The sequence below is a fragment of the Montipora foliosa genome, unplaced genomic scaffold (genome assembly GCF_036669935.1).
Source record: "Montipora foliosa isolate CH-2021 unplaced genomic scaffold, ASM3666993v2 scaffold_481, whole genome shotgun sequence".
In the NCBI taxonomy this organism is placed as follows: Eukaryota; Metazoa; Cnidaria; class Anthozoa; order Scleractinia; family Acroporidae; genus Montipora; species Montipora foliosa.
Window position 1 is genome coordinate 557501 of NW_027179791.1, and position 19861 is coordinate 577361.

Here is a 19861-nt window from a genome sequence, read left to right on the forward strand (position 1 = left end):
GTGAAACCAATAGACACTTCGCCACTCGCATCGGTGAACATCTCGCCTCCGACAAACATTCCCACATCTTTAAACACTTGAGAGTTTCTGAAAAATGTGGCTCCGTTTGTTCAGAAAATTGTTTTAAAATTTTCGACTCTGCTTCCACACGTTTCCAATTGAAAATTAAAGAAGCCATGCATAGCCTTTGGGAGCAGCCATCTTTAAATTCCCAAGTCAAACATCTTAATTTATCGCTTTCATACTAATTAGTCTCTTTTCTTAGCTTAAATAGTTTGATCAAGCGAAGCTATGATCCTCGCAGTTATGAACGCAATTTTTGCAATTGCGTAAAGAAGCCTGAAAAATTAAGGACGTCAACGGGGTTTGAACCCGTGACCTCGCGATACCAGTGCGACGCTCTAACCAACTGAGCTATGAAGCCACTGACGTTGAGAGCAGGTCATTTGTGGGTTCTAATGTTCCCGTGAGATAGGAATCAACGATGAAATGATATACAAAATGGATCATATATGAACTGCGGATATGAAATCAAGTGAAGCTATGATCCTCGCAGTTATGAACGCAATTTTTGCAACTGCGTAAAGAAGCCTGAAAATTTCGGGACTTCAACGGGGTGTGAACCCGTGACCTCGCGATACCGGTGCGACGCTCTAACCAACTGAGCTATGAAGCCACTGACGTTGGTTTTTTTTTTCTTCTTTGCTTTGTGTGTGTGTTTTTATTTTGTTATCGCCTTCATCCTTAATTATTCATGTTATACCTCACTTTGTTACACTACTTCTTGCACAACTTCATTTATTTCTCATTGTACAACTGATGATGGATGATGTTTCATTCGAAACATGTCTTGATTTAATATGAATTTCAAAAACATGGTTTGGTTCATCAAAGCGATATTATTATTATTATTATTATTATTATTATTATTATTATTATTATTATTATTATTATCATTTCAAAACCATTGGAAAACCTTCCCAAGGCACCACACAGACGTTTCTCATATTTCATAGTCTCCCAATCTCGTCCTTTATCAGCTGGTATTTCTCCATTTTTTTCTTCTTCATCTGAGTGTCTCCAGGAATCGCTATATCTACGATCTTGACCTCTCTGGTGTCCTTGTCAACAAACACAATGTATGGCCTCCTAGCCTCAATCGCTTGATCGCACCGGATAGTCATGTCACATAACTCTGGTTTATGTACATGTCATTTCTCACCCCTCTCAAAACTGTATTTCATGCATAACTTCCAATGTACATACCTAGCAACATTGTCATGCCTTTTGTTATATTTGCTCTGAGCCAGTTTGCTACACTCGCTGATGATGTGACCAACACTTTCCCTCTTTTCAGAGCACGATCGATAAAAGGGTTAGTCCGCACTTTTATCGATGTTGTACTCCCCTTTACACTGTTCCGGTTGTCCGTGAACCTTCACCATTTCAAGCATCTCTTCACTGCTACTATTCACAAATCCGGGAGTGGGGCAGCGGTACACGCAATGAACAGCTTATTCCAGCACGAGGAAACCGATGCAGCACTGCTGGTGGATGCGCCATCGCCTTCAACACATTAAAGCGAGCCGCCGCCTTTATAACACCATAGTTCTATGTCCAGCTATTTGTAATCAGTACCTACTAAGCACCAACATGACTATTTGTAGCGGGGATTAAACAGCTCATTTCCGCTGAGGGTACCACGCAAGGCGATACCTTAGCAATGTACGTGTATGCCCTCAGTCTTCAGCCGCTCAATTGTCGTCTAGAAGTAGTCAGTCAAGCCAAACAATGTTAGTTTGCAGATGATGCGACAAGGTGTGGGTTGCTACAGAATATCAGGGTGTCGTGGGATGAGCTGAAAATACCTGGAATGGACTTAGGTTACTATCCTAATGCTGAAAAATGCCGGCTTGTTACGAATTCGAAGCCTGCTAGGAGCATCTTTGAAGAAACACCAATTAACGTCACCACAGAAGGAAGAAGCACCTGGGTTGGGCCCCAGGTCCTACATTGAGCGGTGCTTGAGCAATAAAGTAGAGGATGGGTAAGGCAGGTGACAAAATTAGCTGAGTTTTCTCTGTCGCAGCCCCAGCCATGCTACGCAGCATTCACTTTTGGATGAAATTAAACACCGCTGGACAGCGTACTTTCTGAGAATTTATAAAGAAGACTACTCGTACCTCTGGAGCACGCAATAACCGATGCCCTAATACCGTCCATTACAAGTCACAACTGTTCTCAAGCTGAACGTGAGCTGCTGGTGCTGCCAGTGAGAATGGGAGGCATGGGTCTACTAAATCCGAGTCAAGTGGCAGCCTTAGAATATGCAGCTTCAGCTAATATCTGTGGTCCGTTAACACAACAAATAGAATTACAGGCGCATGGGTTACTTGATGAAAATGAAATAAACGCTGTGCAATGGGAGATGCGTAAAGTGAAGAGTCAGTATCTCAAGGAAAAAATGGATTAGGTGAAGGGCTCGATTTCTGGAAAAAACCTTTGAGAGCTGAGGACCTTGCCACTCAGAAAGGTGCTTCAGTTAGCTTACTGTTTTGCCAGTTAGAGATATGAATTTTAAAACAAGAGTGAGCTTCGAGACGCTGTGAGACTCAAGTACCACTGGGAAGTTCTTGATACGCCCTCTGTTTGTGTTTGTGGGGACAGTTTCAATGTGGATCACGCTATGATATCAAAACGGGGTGGATTTATCAGCCAACACTATAATGAACTGAGGGAGCTGGAGGCGGAACGGCTTCGCATGGTGTGCAATGATGTTGAAATCGAACACAGGAAAAGAGTTGAATAGGGGAGCCAACACCACCCCTGATGCGTGGCTGGATATAGTTGCTCGGAAATTCTTGGAGGCAAAGGTCTGCTTTTTTTTTATGTGAAAACTTGCCACCCAAGTACAGACTAGTCCTGTCTGACGAGCGCTTAGCCGCGAAACTCAGAGTCACAGAGAATTGACATACACATAAGTTAAAGGATTTAAAAATCCTTTAACTTATGTATACTTAGCTCTGCTACCACAGCATTGAGCTGAAATAAATGTTCGAAAGAAAATTTCCCCCCGAGCGGGATATGAACCCACGTCCCCCCGTTAATAGTCGGGTGTGATAACCACTACACCACCAGGACAACCACTCTGGCAACAAAGCCCTCAAAGAGGTGATTTACGTGGTTAAGGAGTGGGCCTCCCGCGAAATTTTCTTTCAAGGTGACAAGGTAGGGGAGCCTATAACTCCACTTGAAACCCAACTAAGGATCAAATTCATGATGCACGACCGAAGTCAACTTAGCAGATGACAAGGAAAGATCCTCGAAGGATACAGGCTAATTTTCATTTATAGAGTGTAGGAGAGAAACCCTGACAATGAACACCCCAGATAATCATATTTTTAACTGAATAAATGTTTGAAAGAAAATTTGCCCTGAGCGGGATTTCAACCCACTTCCCCCCGTTACTTGTCGGGTGTAATAACCACTACACCACCAGGACAACCGTGCTGGGAACACAGCTAAAATATGATTATTTGGGGTGTTCATTGTCACGGCTTCTCTCCTACACTCTCTATAAAATAAAATTAGCCTGTATCTTTCGAGGATCCTTCCTTGTCATCCGCTAAGTTGACGTGGTCGTGCATCATGAATTTGATCCTTAGTTGGGTTTCAAGTGGAGTTATAGGCTCCCCTACCTTGTCACCTTGAAAGAAAATTTCCCGGGAGGCCCACTCCTTAACCACGTAAATCACCTCTTCGATGGCTGTGTTGCCAGCATGGTTGTCCTGGTGGTGTAGTGGTTATCACATTTGACTAGTAACGGGGGGACGTGGGTTCAAATCCCGCTCAGGGCAAATTTTCTTTCAAACATTGATTCAGCTAAAAATACGGTTATTTGAGGTGTTCATTATCAGGGTTTCTCTCCTACACACACACACACACACTCTCTCTCTCTCTCTCTCTCTCTCTCTCTCTCTCTCTCTCTCTATATATATATATATATATATATATATAGATTTGTTTGTAGAGTTGGATTACTTGGTCGAAGATAAATGTCTTCGACCAAGTAATCCAACTCTATATTTTAAAAATACTTTTTGTGCTCCTTTATCATCAATGATGGAATCACCAGGGACTGCAATATCAATGATCTTACAGACCTTTTCTTTCTTCTCAATCACTACAATGTCTGGTCTATGTGGTCAAACTGTATTGCTACATCCCATAAAATCTTTACTTCATTATTTCAAGAACTCTCTCCGGTTCTTGGTCATAGGACGTATCATTTCCTTTTAGATTATACTTGACACACAGCTTTCAATGGATAATTTTTGCAATTATCATTATTATTGTTATCATTATCATCATCATCATTATCATCATCATCATGGTCCTCATCCTCGTCGTCGTCGTTTTCGTCTTCGTCGTCGTCGTCCCTGATAAGTGTTTCCTAATAATCCAGTAGGACTGGGTCCAGACCATGGTCACAGGGCACCTCGAGGTGGGGTAGCTCTATTGCATCGATATATTACCTTCTTTAGAATATGCAATGAACCTAATAAAGTGATTTTTTGCAACTCCATGATGGCTATTGACCCAGAGATTTTTGCAGTGTACTTTTCCTCTCCTTTTTTCTACAGTTCCGAGTGATTATAACTGGGATTGTTTCAGTTTTCCATTGCCACTTTCAGCTTGTGTCAATCTCTAGGTCCTTGTTTTTCGACCTTTTTAAATGAACTTCAATGATGTGTTTTGCCCTGATGGTATTGCCATATTGGTAAATAAAGAGCTCCTTGTTTTGTGGTCTTTAATAACCAAATCTGTTCTAGTAGTTTAGATATCTCTGTCTGTATTAATGGGCATATCCCGCAGTATCGTGACATCGCCATCCTCAGTGTTTCTGGTTTGTGGTCATACCATTTTGTTGTTACAGCTTTTCTAGTGTATGAGCAGTTCCAAGGAGAACGATCTTCTGAATCTCTTCTATTCAGATGTTCCCATATTTTCTCAACTTTTACCGGTATCGCTATGTCCCAGAATATAGGGGCTACTTCGTTTTTGGTCACTGTTAGTGGTAAATTTGTGCAATATTTGATTTGCACCTTGATGTTGTAGTGCTTTCAGATCACCCGATGGAGATATAGACCACTTTCATAAATGGCGACTACCTCCCCTCATTTTGAAACAAATATCCTTGTGGTCTGCATTATGAAAGAGGTCGCCGTATTATTTGTTATGCTTTTGTATGTACTCTATATTCGCAGATCCTGAGACAATGGGCGGTCCACTTTCTCTTGATACTGATTCCAGATAATTCACGTTGTATTAGTGCCGTCTTTCAGGATCTTATTTCGCTAATAATTTGTATTAAGGTATTGATCGTAAGAGCAATGATAATGGTAATGATGATACTATTATTATTATTATTATTATTATTATTATCAATAGCAGTTATTTAGAAGTAGCAGTATGTTTTTATGTTGCTTTGTTCTCTCATTACGTATATTACTATATATATTTTGTATGCTCCACAGGTGGTTATTACTCAGACACTATGGCTTTTGTCAGCGACAGTTGCCGGAAGTGTCCAAATGGCACTTTCGTCCACAAAAATAAAGCACCTGGAAAAAGTGTTTTTGAATGCAAGTCTTGTCCTGACGGTAAGATACTAGAATATAATTACACGTGAACTAACTTCTGCGATGTAGGCAAAAGTGAACAATGCAACATCCTTTTAATTTAGCATGAGAAAACTTCCAGTTACAGAACAGGTATATTTAAGAAGCTTTTGTCAATTATAGCATTTTTATCAAATCAACAAGACTATGGTAATGGTAATGAATTTATATAGCGCATTTTCTATTAACATATTCAAATGCGCTTTACAACCAAGTGATCTATGGGTGAGATCGGACATCAGCATATACAAATTAAAGAAGAGCTTTTTTCGTCAAACGTTGACATTTTAATTTCCTCTCACGAAAGGTGCTTACTAGTTCATCGCTCAAGATTCAAGGACGTGAAAAGAAAAAGTGAAATTAGACGTATCTTTGAATAAGCCTATGTATCTAAAAGATTTACACAATGGTGTACTACAGGCAACATTCGTATGACTTTGGCATTACTAATAACTCTTAAACTCTTAGAGTTAAAAACCTTCTGAAGACATCAAAGGATGCATATGTTACTCAAGGCTATGCACAATCTGTAATATGGAGCGAAGGGTTCTAATGTAAGCTTTTTTCTTAGCATGAGAAAATGGGATTGACGCGAAGGTTGTGGTTAGAAGGCTGGTCACTGGCAAGGACCAAAAAATTTCGTCTACGTTTAATTTAATCCACTAATGATAGCTTCTTATATATGTTCTTCATTATTTCCATTTCACTTTTAATTGTCTTTCCGTTGTTTTTTATATAGTTATTTGGCTTTCCCATCCCTCCGCATTACTATGTACTCCCCAGCCAGTGGGTCTTTTTATGTTTTGCTGTGTTTTGCGCTGTATCTCTGTTTGTGGTTATTTTTTCATGTTTTAGTGTTTGTTTTTCTGGCTAGCGTTCTCATTTTTATTTACGTCTGTAGGATGCTTCGTTTTTTCTTTGCATACGAAATCCACTTTGGCACACCTTTCCTTTAACGACTTACTCAACGCATGAATTAGTAATTTGTTCTTTGAATGTAAGGGATATTTCTAAAACGCTGAAAAGGCGTGAAATCTTTCGATGGTTGAAAATGAATACATACGCAATTAGCCTTTTACAAAAGGTTCATTATACTAAAGATAAAGAAACGTTATGAAACGCAAAATGTGGGTATCCTGCTATGTTCAGCGGCTTCTCTAGCTCTAGTGTTGGGTCTGGGTATGTTGCCGCTAAAGTCCGTTCTCTGGTTAAATCCATTTTTACTTAAAAAAAAAAAAAGGATAATTAATGATAGACTGGGATAACTTTCGCAAAAGTGAATTTGTGTAGGCAAGTTCAAGGAAAAGTTGATAAACACACTTTTCCTCATGAAAATTATGCGCTGAACACGAACAATTCGTCACCAAGCTTGAATATGCCATTTTGACCTTCAAATCAGCCAATTACATAATCATACATATTTAAAGACAAAAGCGAGGCTACATGTTGTGTCACGTTACAGAACACTCTAAAAGGTTTGCACTTCATTTAAATCAACAAATAATATAGGCAGCATGTCTGTAATGTGTTTGGTGGGTATTGCATGGTGATTACGTGATTTTTTAGTTTCACGTGACTATTGAAAATTACAATTTTCTCGGCCTGATTACGCAGGGAGAAGTGCACACGGTTGAACAGTACATAAATAAACTTGAAGTTATCTTAAGACGTATAATAGGGATTTTCGTTTACTTGAGTTTGGAATATTGACCAATCATCCTAAAAACAAGCTAGATATCTGTTGCATCAAAGAGAAAAAAGTCTTGCAAAAAAGTCCTTGAAATCGGAGACATTTGTGGGGCGCCTGATCTAAGCATCTTCAGAAACACTGCGGCAACAACAGGACATTCTTAAGCCCCGTTTACACGAGCAATTTTTATGTCACAAATAATTTTGATAATGTAGATGGCACAGCAAATAATTGTCAACAGTTTGAAGTTTAGTGCGCCAGTAATGACTTTGGACACCTAAAGGCGAGGCACGAAATCAACGTCTGGCAATTCTTCTTTTATCAACTGCAGTACTTCCTCGTACTGTACTTTTTTCACGTTTCGGTTCTTGTATGCCTCGCTTTTGGTGTTCCAGAGACTCTCCTTTTCTCTGACGGTCTCTAGCAACAAAGTCATTACTGGATCTGGCCAATAAATTCCTCTACTGGAAGCAGCGCTGGTCGACGTGGAGGCCGCCATTTTGATCGCGTTCTCAGTGGAAGATTGGGGACCACCAATATTTGCCACATTTTATGTGACGAGTCGTCTACACGAGCAATTTTCCGTGTATGACAATTTTTATTTGTCACATAAAAGCTAACACGCCAGCTTTTCAGCAAATGTATTTGTCACATAAAAATTGGCCAATTTCCCTCGTCTACACAAGCAAATAAAAATTGTCACATAAAAGTTGTCACAAACATTACTCGTGTAAACGGGGCTTGAGTATTTGACTAAGTCGTCCTCTTCCTACAGGAGCAGAAACCAAATATTTTATCAGTTATTTGAACCATACTATGTCAAAAAAGGTACTGAAAAGTGCTCAAATATTTAACTGTGCTGTACCATTCACTCTTCTTGGTTTTCAACCTCTCAATTAACGTCATTTGTGCAGTGGTTGTCTTCACTACTTCTGCATTTACATGCTTTTTGTCCTACATTCTGGCAGCTACACTTCTTTGATTTGAATCTACAGCTATTGGGTACGGATGCAAGAGACATGAACTTGGGCACCATCTTGGAATCATGATTTAGTTTTGTCTAACCCATAGTCTATGCAAGTGGGAGGGTGGGGTTTTTGTTTCCATATCATTGCTTGGATGTGTTGCACCTCTAATATGCCATCGCGCTGCATCACTCGTCAAGGGAGAGCTTCTGGTGACCGGCATCTAACAAACAACGTTTCGCGCACTTCATTGAAATTCTCGCCATCTATAACGTTACATGAAGATAAACCTTCCTGCGGAATCCGCCTGGGAATCATCCAAGTCACCATTTCCTTGCTAGATTTTCCAGTAGCATGTGTTGTTTTACAAAAGTCTTCCATGCCGTTGTTTTTCTACAGCCAGCAAAGAAGGACACTGGAACACTTTGACTGCATTTTGAATCCTCCACCAACAATGACGGTGTTATTGACTGGAGCTCCTGCGATAAACTTTTTTGACATAAGGCCCGCTAGATCTGCCTTGTTTTAATAAAGAGCCAAAAGTGCTGACCAGGACTAAGGAAGAGGTACTGAGACATCTTCAATAACTCTTCAAATGGGTGTGTGACCCATTTAACGCTTCCTTCCAGATAGGCACTTGATTGACGTTTCCCTTTATCTGTGAAATATTATATCAATACGATCGAACTCCTTTCCAGAAACAAACAAACACCGCCTTCACAAATTTATCCACGAGGTCGTCGAATGTCTTGCACTCTGAAGGGCTTCACAGTGCCATGAATAATACCAATGATTGGTAAGAACACAGGACGTTCTGTGCCACTTGACAATAGCACCATCATCAGGGAAGTATTTCCACTGTGCAGCTGGTTATTGGAATCTGGGATAGCAAGGGTAAAAGAAATTAGTCCGTAGCTGCGGACTCTTCTATCTGTGTTGTTGCGATGTCTTTGGTAAACATATTCTGCAACATTTCAGGGACTGTTGTTTGTTCATTGACATTGAAAACATCTGCCTGGCGCAGCAACTCAATCACTTTCTTCTCGTCGGCATTATCCCGCAGTTTCCTTGACGGGTCAGACTCGTTGCATATTATCTAATAATTCGTAGTAACAAGAAGATGGTAAATCTTCCTTGTTAATTCAGTAATGTGTGCCCGAAGGGTACACGAGAGAGCGTCTATCTCCAGAGCGCTGCTGTCATCCTTGTAATGCCAACCATTTCTTTTCCTCTCTTCCCGGTACCAATATGTCACTCATGACCTTGATCGCGATCGACCTGATAAAATCTTCGCGACTAGCCTTTCACGGTCCGGTTACCCTTGTCAAACTCGGTATGCACTTATTCTGGAAGCTGCGTCATTTGCGCATGGCACGCAACACCCCATCCTGAGTGTGGAACAGACTAGGGGCAGATCTTTTAAAACTCGTTCGTTCTTCCATTAATTTTTAACTGTGTGATCTGTGACAAAATCTGCCATAGTCACACAGACAACTAGCTTGAGTATTAGCGGCCAGGCAACTTTAAGTATCTGACTAGGCTTCCTGTGTAGGAAATGTAATTTGACAGCAAATGCTCTTAATTTAAAATTGAGAATTTTGAATGAAGCAATTCCCGATAAAAACTTTGTGATTCTCTTACTGTTGAATTCTCAGTGCCTTATCTTTTTTTTTTTTAAGTTCATACTCTACTCGATTGCGATAACATTATTCCAACATGAATCGCTGAATTCCGTTTCTTATCAGTTAAAACTGATTTTTCAGTTAAAACTCAAAATCAAGCTTGGTAAACATTTTTTCGTGTTCAGCACGTAATTTTCATCTAAAAAAGCATGTTTAGGAAATCTCCCTTGAGTTTGTCGACATTTGTTTAAAACACCAGGCTTACTAGAAATTTTTCCCTGTCTATGATTGGTGATCCTCATTTTACCTAGGTTGAGTACGCACTCAGGTGAATCGAAGAAACTTTTTTAGAGCCTAAAGGAAGCCTAAAGAAACAAAAAGAGTCAGACTAGGATTAGTTTTGGATATTATACGTGGATATCAATTGACTTATTATGACTTATTATAGCGATACTCACCGTTATGTCACCTATTGTCATTAATGTGTCAACCAGAGATATATTGGCTTTTGATACAAAGGGTTATTTTGTTCTGTGGTTGGAAAAATTTAAATAACAAACGAATTGTTTATAAAAAGTGAAGTCTCCTATACAAAAGTAAGTTCTAGTACCGATAAGTGCATAGTACAGTTCTCTCTTCCCTTACTATGTTGTAATGTTGAGACTGAAAAGATGAGTGTATGAACACAGAAACCGATAAGATGATACAAAACATTAGGAAGATGTGTTGAGAGGCGCAAGGCAGAGCTTGAGGGAAGACGGTTTGGGGGATAGATAGCTACTTCTTTAAAGTAGGTAGAGTGCATATTCAACTTAGGTAAAACGAGGATCACCAATTTAACCTACAATCCTGGCCATAAAGTGTTGGGGCACCTTCCGTGTACACTCTAAAACCCACGATTTCAACTACGGCCTTGACACTTAAAAAGACATGGATAGAAACAAGTAAAATTGACAGAAGTGACAAGTAGCGGCTTAGACTTCAACATTGCAAGGAGAAGAAGATTTTCAAGATGCTTCAATTAAAGTTGTTGTACCTACTGGCAAGCTCGAAAAAAAGGGTTAATCACTGAAAACCACTTCAAACTGCACCTACATTTGAACTATTAAATTCTAGATTTAATTATTTAAACGTGTTTCTGTAAATGATACAACAAAATAATTGCTATTGTGAATGACAGAATAGAAGCCAACCTTGCCTATAAATGGCACCGCACCTTACTACAGTACAGTTCGTGAATTTGTAATTACGTACATGTTAAATAAATATAGCACAATTTCCTCTAAAGAAATCAGTTTGCAAAATCCGTCGATAATGGTTGCTTGACAATGAAACGACGTTACGACGTGGTACCGTAATTTTTCACTTGAGGTACGAACATTTCTCACTTTGTTTTCCATCAGTAGGGCTAACGCTCACATGGTTCATATGGGATAGAAATCTAGCACTTCACATTACTCTGTATTCAGTTAACTCTGTTTAAAATATAAGTGCTACACGGCCAACGTTTCTATAAACGTAACCTTTCCTTGTACTTGTACTTTCCTGATATTTTTCCCATCCTTTAGCAGAGATTTTTTCCGTGAAATTTTTTTCGAACAGACCATAAAAAGCAATTATGTTTGCAGTACAAACCACATAAGGCCATTCACCGAGGCGGCCATTTTTATACCGAGCTCTAAACTTGAGCCCGCGATATGGTCACTTGATACTGGTCGCATTCGTATACACGAACGGGTAGAGGTACGGACGAACGGACGATCGAACGATATAATTATATCTTTATTTATTTACCCTCGGATTTTTAGAGTAGCTTGGTGTAGCTAATATCTCCGAGCTTTTACCCTCCCAACCAAAATACACCACAGAAGACAGACCACAACACCAGGAACTACATGCCCTGCTCTTTGCGACAAGTGTGTGGGTTCTTTTACGTCCTACAGGATTATAAACATTGAAGGATTGTGAGACGGGGCCTACGGTTTATCGTCCTTATCCGAGAAGACTACAGAGTCTAACCATTTGCAGATGTAATTACAAAGGCGGCACTTTCTCCTCAGTTATTTAAAGACCCTGAGTGTTGGTCCGGCCGGAGTTCAACTCACGACCTCCCGCTTGACAGGCCGGTGCTCAATCAACTGAGCCAGCGGTGCGCGATAACGTCATAGCTAACCAAAATTTCTCGCATCTATAGATTACCATATATTCTTTACCATGGTGCTCCGGATGCAAGTCTTCGGCACGCGGAGCTCCGCTAAAACGATATTGAGATTGTGCACTGTCTTTCAAAGTCGAATATACATTTCAGTAAAGCAGAAATTTAAGGCCTCTGCCTTCTGAGAGCGTCTTTAGCAAGAAAATTTCAACAAGTCTTTCACTGGGCCAAGGCTGAGGATTCTCTGATATCTTGGAATGATTTAAGAGGATTCCAATGCGGTTGCTTATATGTTGCATTTTTTTCCACTTAGTTTTCCAGTAAGAATGTTAGTATAATTAAAGGCTTGATGCAGAGAATCCTTTTTCAGAGACTAAAGCCCATTTGGGAGAACAGCTTGATTATTTGTAGGATGTAAGGACTTCACGGTTTCCCTGATTTAGTATCCTCGTCTATGAGGTAGTCCCTTGCAATCTGTTTAATCGTAATCTTTGCCTTCCTAAACAAAATGCGATGGTCGATGGTGTACGTTTACAAGGTTTGCCATGTCAACATACATCCTTTTACGTGAATGTTATCGACGAGTTCGGAGGAAGCCAGGAGATAGGAGAAAAATCATTTTCAAAATCAAAAGCAAATTGACAAAAACTCTAGTTTTCTCTCTCAACATTTGATTTAAACTGCCTTTTTGTCGTGTGGTCGGATTTAGAGTCTTCACAATGAGCAAGACGTTAATTAGGTGACTGTCATTAAGATTTATGCACCGTTATGATATAAAGATATCGATGTTATATTTTTTAAAATATAAAACTACATGATAAAGTACAATGCATGACGCGCATTACTTATAGTTTGCCCATATGCCTGGATATGAAAAGTTATCAGTTTGTCCTTTGACCATTTCCAGATTTTTAGCTGGGTTCTTTCCATTTACGTATAACTATTCCTTTTTTAATAAAAATAAGTATGGATCATAACTTAATCAACGGTGATATCAAGCCTTCATATTACGAGTAAAAGCTAGTTTCATTCAGGGAGAAGATAGGGCTGGAGAACATGAAGCACAAGTGGAAAACGCTGCTAGGCCTTAACATTAAATTGTTCTTTGTTTCGTTAGCTGCATAGTTTATTCCGTTCGTGTTAATTATTTAGTGTTAATTTCGTATCGTAGTCAAACGTAATTAGTACCTTAGAAAGTAGTTTGTAAGTTAATTTGTTCTTTAAAGTCTCCATTGTGAAAATACAATTGTAACTATAGGATTGTAAGTGTCGTGCATGTTTAAACAGTAAGTTTGTCAGTAAGTGTTAATTGTAGATTAAATTATTATGTAAAGATATAAATGTAAGTAACGTGTTGTAAGGGTGTGGCGAACAATTGGTTGACGGAAAAGGCACAGAAAGAGCGAAGGGAGAGTGAAAAGAGATCACCGCTAAGAGTCATTTGTAGGAGCTGTTTGAATCAAAGACAAAATCCATTTGTCCGCAACAGCAGTGGCAGCAGCGCTGAGATAAGCAACGAGTAGATGGTGCAGAAGTGAAAGCGACGGGAAGAATTAATGCAAACGTGTGGATGAACAGCAGTTTGTTGGTTTGTTTGTTTGTGGGCTTGACTTTGAGAGGAACTGTGAAGAACCGAACTTTCAGCTTAATTTGTTTACCTATTTTAGTTTTAAGGCCTTTTGTAATAGCAGTGAGATTAGATAATTTAGAGTAAGTAGCTTTAGTAACCGTTATACTTGTAGTTAAATTATATCTTAAATTAAAAGTCGTAAGCGTTTTCTTAAAACTTATGGTTGTTTGTTGTACGATTGTGGGAAGGTATTTGGGTGTAGTTGTTCTTGAGTTTCGTTAGCGTTTTGTTTCTATTCCTGGGCCATCCGAACACACGTCACACATACATTACAGTTTAAATATCCATACTTAGACTATGGTATTTAGGGTTGGAAATTGATTCAGGTTCGTGTAAGTTTTGAAAATTAATATTTCAATTTCTATACAATGCTTACACGTTATAGGTTGCATCTCAGTAGAAGACATGAACATGCAAAAGAGCAACGAACCTGGCTTTGCAAACGTTTTGCATCAATATGAATTATTAATAAATGTATAATAATACCAACAACGTCAATAATAATAATAATAATAATAATAATAATAATATTATTATTATTATTATTATTATTATTATTATTATTATTATTATTATTATTATTATTATTATTATTATTAAAGAGGGTAGCATGCATCAGTTTTTGAGGAGAGAGGAAAACCAGAGTACCCGGGTAGAAACCAATCAGAGCAGAGCAGGGAACCAACAAACTCAACCCACATGAGACATAAGTTTGTGAGTCGAACCCAGGCCACATTTGTGGGAGGGGAATGTTATCACCACTGCGTTATCCCTACACCTATACACCAGGCTAAATGTAACATTGCAAAATTAAACGGTCTCCCATCATTTTTTGTACGAATTCACAAAGGGATAATTAAGTTGTGCTGTCTGAATTTTTTTTCCTCAGGTACGGATGGAAAGTCGTTTGCCGGATTTCGGGCATGTTACTGTCTGAAGGGATTCTTTCGAAGACACATGTTTAAAGAATGCGAGCCATGCAAGCAAGGATTAGAATGTGAGAATGAATCCATTAATCTTCAACAGGGTTACTGGTGGAAATGGGAGACCGATACGAACAAAGAACTTTACAAATCCTTCGGCGAAGTCTTACGCGGGAATTTTTCTGTTAGAAACAAAACCATGATCGAGTACCCACACTCTCTTCCTCGAGCACATAAATGCCCAAGACCAGAATCATGTCTGGGAGGTACAAACTCCACTTGTGATGTTGGATATGAAGGACCATTGTGTGAAGTGTGTAGTCCTGAATATTACAAACAGTTGAAGACCTGCAAAAAGTGCCCAACAAAAACATGGATGATCCTACAGCTTTCCGTCATAGCAGCTGTAACTATAATAGTCACCGTGGTTGTGGTTTGGATAAGCAGGAAACAAACCAAGAAGAAACAAGATCGCTCCTTAGTTGATGTAATTCTTGGTAGACTAAAGATTGTTATCGGTTTCTACCAGGTAACCTTTGGAATTCTTGATGCATTTGCGTACATCAAATGGCCAGACTCTCTCTCCCTTATTGGAAAATATTCCGAGATATTACAGCTAAATATATTCCAGATTGCCCCAATCCACTGTCTCTTTCCAAGCCTAAAAGTCAATGCTTTTGGAAGATTGTATGCTATGCTCGGTATCAATGCTGTAGTGATCATAGTGGCATTCATTATTTATGGCATTAGGAAGATGTTTTTGACCAGAAAGACCTTCGAGAGTCAAATGGAGAAAGTGAAGAAAATTTCCGAAACAAAGAGATTGGCCTACAGAACAGTCTTTTTCTTCCTTTACTTAACATATCTAAGCACCTGCTCGAAGACAGCAAAGGTTCTTCCTCTTGCTTGTCACAAACTGTGCCTGGACGAAAAAGGTGAAAAGTGCGATAAGTTTCTAAAAGATGACTTTAATATCGACTGTTCCAGCCATGAATTCCGACGATCTGTGATTGTTGCATACTGCAGTATTTTGTACATCATGTTTCTACCTATAGCTACATTGGTGGTTCTTTGGAGACACCAAAGGTCATTGAAGAAACATGGCGACGGAGGTGACGATGAATCCACATATTCCCAGCATTCAGATCCTGAAATTGTCACAGGATTACAGTTTTTATTCTCAAATTACAACAGTCATGCATGGTATTGGGAACTTGTTGAGACAGCTCGAAAGGTGACGTTAACATCAGCCATTCTTCTGATCGGAAGTGAGAGCAGAGCCTATATTGCGTTAGCTCTTGTTATGTCAGGTCTCCATGGAATGTTCTTTGCGTACAAGCGGCCTATAGCGGAACCCTTTGAGAACAAATTGATGGTTTCTTCCCTTGCTGTAACAATGGTCAACCTAGTAATAGGTGCTGTGAGTAGAATACCAGCAGAAAGTGTACATTCCTCGATGGACTCATACATGGACCATATCGTGTTCAATGCATTGGTATTCGGAGCAAACTTTCTAGTCATTGGAATTCTTGTGGGTAAGCACTTTGTTCGTATTTGTAACTACTAAAGCAAGCACGGTCCATAAATTTTTGTTTATTTTTTGCAGAAAACAAACGTATTTTTGTAGTGCTCCCATGACTCTCTTTTGCTGTATCTGAAGGTTCTCATACTCAGATCGCCGAGAGCGTTGGTATTTGCACTATTTATTTTGCCCTCTGATGTGCACACCATGATTGAATTTGCCAGATCAAAGAGATTGTTGGTGAAATTTGTAGCCAACTCAAAAAAGAAGCTATATATAGATGGCAAAGGTCAACTACGCCATCTGTATATAGCTTTGACCCATAATGCGAGATGTGTTGATGACAAACATGTAAAGTTCTTCTGAAAATTTCCATTAAATTTGGAAAACACTTGAAGATCTTTGAATATGAGTGGACTAAAGTCACACGAAAAAACATCCTGGAATTTTCAACCATTGGGGGAAAAACAGTCAGGTGGAATTTAATGCCCACTTTACAGCCAACTAAGCTCCGCTGTTTGGCTTTTCGTTCACTTGCGATAACATACAAACGTATCTCTTTTCTTTCTTCTTTTTCATTTTCAGTCCAGTACCTCAGGTACATTTACTGCTTTATCAAGGAGTGGCGTAAAAATCCACAATGGTCTTTTTCGTGTTGCCTAGCGTTACTTTTGCCTCTTAATGACCTCTTTAACGAAATACTAGGAATGGCGGGGAAAAATGTTCTCACAGAACAAGTGCAAACTGGTACGTTTAACGTGCCAACAGTTTCTAGTGCGATCAACGAGAGTGGAGCAGTAAGCTTTGAGCTTGCTACTATTCATGAGCAGCCGAAAAAGGCAGTTGAACCTCGATCAGTCAACATTGACTTTGAAGAAAGCGACAACGGTGGCTTTGAAGAAGAAGATGCTAACAAAGTGGCATTTGACGCAAAAAAGGAGAGTGGAGCAGTAAGCTTTGAGCTTGCTAGTATTCATGAGCCGCCGAAAGAGCCAGTCGAACCTCGATCAGTCAACATTGACTTTGAAGAAAGCGACAACGGTGGCTTTGAAGAAGAAGATGCTGACAAAGTGGCATTTGACGCAAAAAAGGAGAGTGGAGCAGTAAGCTTTGAGCTTGCTACTATTCATGAGCAGCCGAAAGAGTCAGTTGAACCTCGATCAGTGAACATTGACTTTGAAGAAAGCGACAACGGTGGCTTTGAAGAAGAAGAAGATGCTGACAAAGTGGCATTTGACGCAAGAAAGGAGAGTGGAGCAGTAAGTTTTGAGATTGCTACTATTCATGAGCCACCGAAAGAGCCAGTTGAACCTCGATCAGTCAACTTTGGCTTTGAAGAAAACGAAACCGGTGACCTTGAAGAAGAAGTTGCTAACAGGGTGGACCATTTCGCAGACCCGAAAAAAGCTTTCGATACGCCTCTTTGACTGGCCATTTAAAGGAATTAAATTAACAGAGAATTATCGCGGACAACGGCAGTCTATTGTAGAAATATAGAATATATATTTAGGTCCTTTGATGATGTAACCCAACAGCGTATGAGGGTCTTAATTGATCGTCAAGTCGTTATCAGGAAAAGAAGATGAAGGATTACCTAAACTAAATCATGATCTCAAGGTTTGGAATTCTCTACAACGTGCGTTCAATTTATGCCCCTCAGATTCTGTTTTGGAGACTGTTTAACGTTAAAACACTAGATTAAACTGGCCAATCCTTAAATTATGTCTATCCTTGACTCGGTCTTCTGTGACTAGAACGGATAAGGGAGTCTTGGATACTCTAAATCTTGTATTGGAATGCCTTACCACGTAGCATTATAGACGATAAATTGAACATGTAATTGACGACAACATAACGTTGTCTAACGGCTGAGTACCGAGGCAGATCTCGGGAAAAAATATTATTGTGAATTACACGGATCACATTCTTCCAACAAACAATAGCCCCAAATCACCAACATGTGTGCAATTCCAACCGAACTTACACGGATATATACACAGTCACGCGACACCGTAAACCAACAGTATAAAGAACCAAGTAGAGTGATATGAAGTAAATATCAAAGTGTCAGTAGTTTTTTTTTTCTCTTTCTTTTTCTTTTTCTTTTTTTTTTTTTTTTTTTCATCACGTACGTTTAGAATAAAGTCGTTGAAATCAGAAGGAAGTGGGCATATGAATGGTAACGCAGATTTTGTGGTCCGTTGAGTTGAAATGTTTGTCCACAGGGAAACCAGGATTGTTATTTCGTATACTTCGTCAGTGTTCGTTAAATCCGTCCGGTTTCACCAATATAAAGCATGGTAGGACATCGATGACAGGACATGCAGTATGTAAGATTACTCGACTGGCAGGTAAAATGGCCTTGGGTGGAAGTCCTCTTATAATGACTGACGTATGTACAGGTATGTTAACGTGGATGTTGACAGGCACGCGAGTCACTCTGATCAGTACATGCGCGGCCAGTTGAGTGTACAAGTAAGTTTCTTAGGTTGCGATTGCGTCTGTATGCAGCGACATGTGACTGCGAAAAGATATGACGGGTCAGCTAGTCGGTTGATAGAATACGGAAATTCTGAAATAGGAAGTGTTTAATTTGCTTGTTGAAAAGGTGGTATGTGAGAACAAGAGGTACTCTGTCAATGGTGCTGACAGCCAGCTCAGACGGGCGTAGCGAATCAGGACGTTTGCGCTTCCTTCTTATTGCGTATTTTAACGGCTTTGTTCACATTGAAGAAGGCTTCTACACCCGAAATGTCTGAGATTTATTTTTAACTACTGACAATTTTTTGTCATTTTATATCATTCTACCTGGTTATTCATTTTGACGTATCACGCGTCTCCTACAAAAAAGTTTTGGCTGTTGACACCAACAGTATAGCTGTCGAAACAAAGAAATCCGAGATCCGAATGTTTGCTTTGAGCATAGTCTTGAGATAAGTGAGGAAGGAGGTTCGATAATGTTTCTTTGAGTTCCTATACATGTTAAAAATAATTAAACGTAAACATTTTTTGATTTTATAAGCAAAGGGAATTGTTCTATAAGAAGGGAAAACGTTTCATTTTCAGTGCGCCTGACTGGTTTAGGGCTCAGCGCTGCTGCCGCCTTAGACAGGAAACTTTGCTCCGCACTGTTTCTCGTCACTCAGGTGCAAAGAAGGTCACCGACGACATATTGCAGGGAATAAACCTGCTACGGTCTAACATCCCTTCCACTGACGGGGAACAGCAATACTCCGGGCTCGTGAGCGACTTTGCGTCGCCTTGCATTGTTAACCGCGATGTATCATGACATCAATAATATGGCACTTACCAAGAATCTAAGAATCTGGAGAGTCCAGTTGTTACATTCTTGTCAATGAACAAGCTCAGGAGTAGACAAAGTCATTAGTTTAGTTTTGAGTTTAGTTCTGTTATCAGAAAACAGGGTAACTGAAAGGGAAAGTATAACGTGCACAGCACCTTTGACATCTTCTTTAAAACAAGCATTTTCATGGATGAACAATATTAAGCGTTCCAAGAAAGGAATTGCCTACACCTGTGTTGACGAAGAGACTCGGTGGCGAGAGTGAACTTTCCTGGTTATGCACTGCTAACCTGTAAAATTTCAAACACAATGCTTCGTATAACGTTTTTTTCCATAATTATGCCTACTGAGGTCTACGTAATAAATATC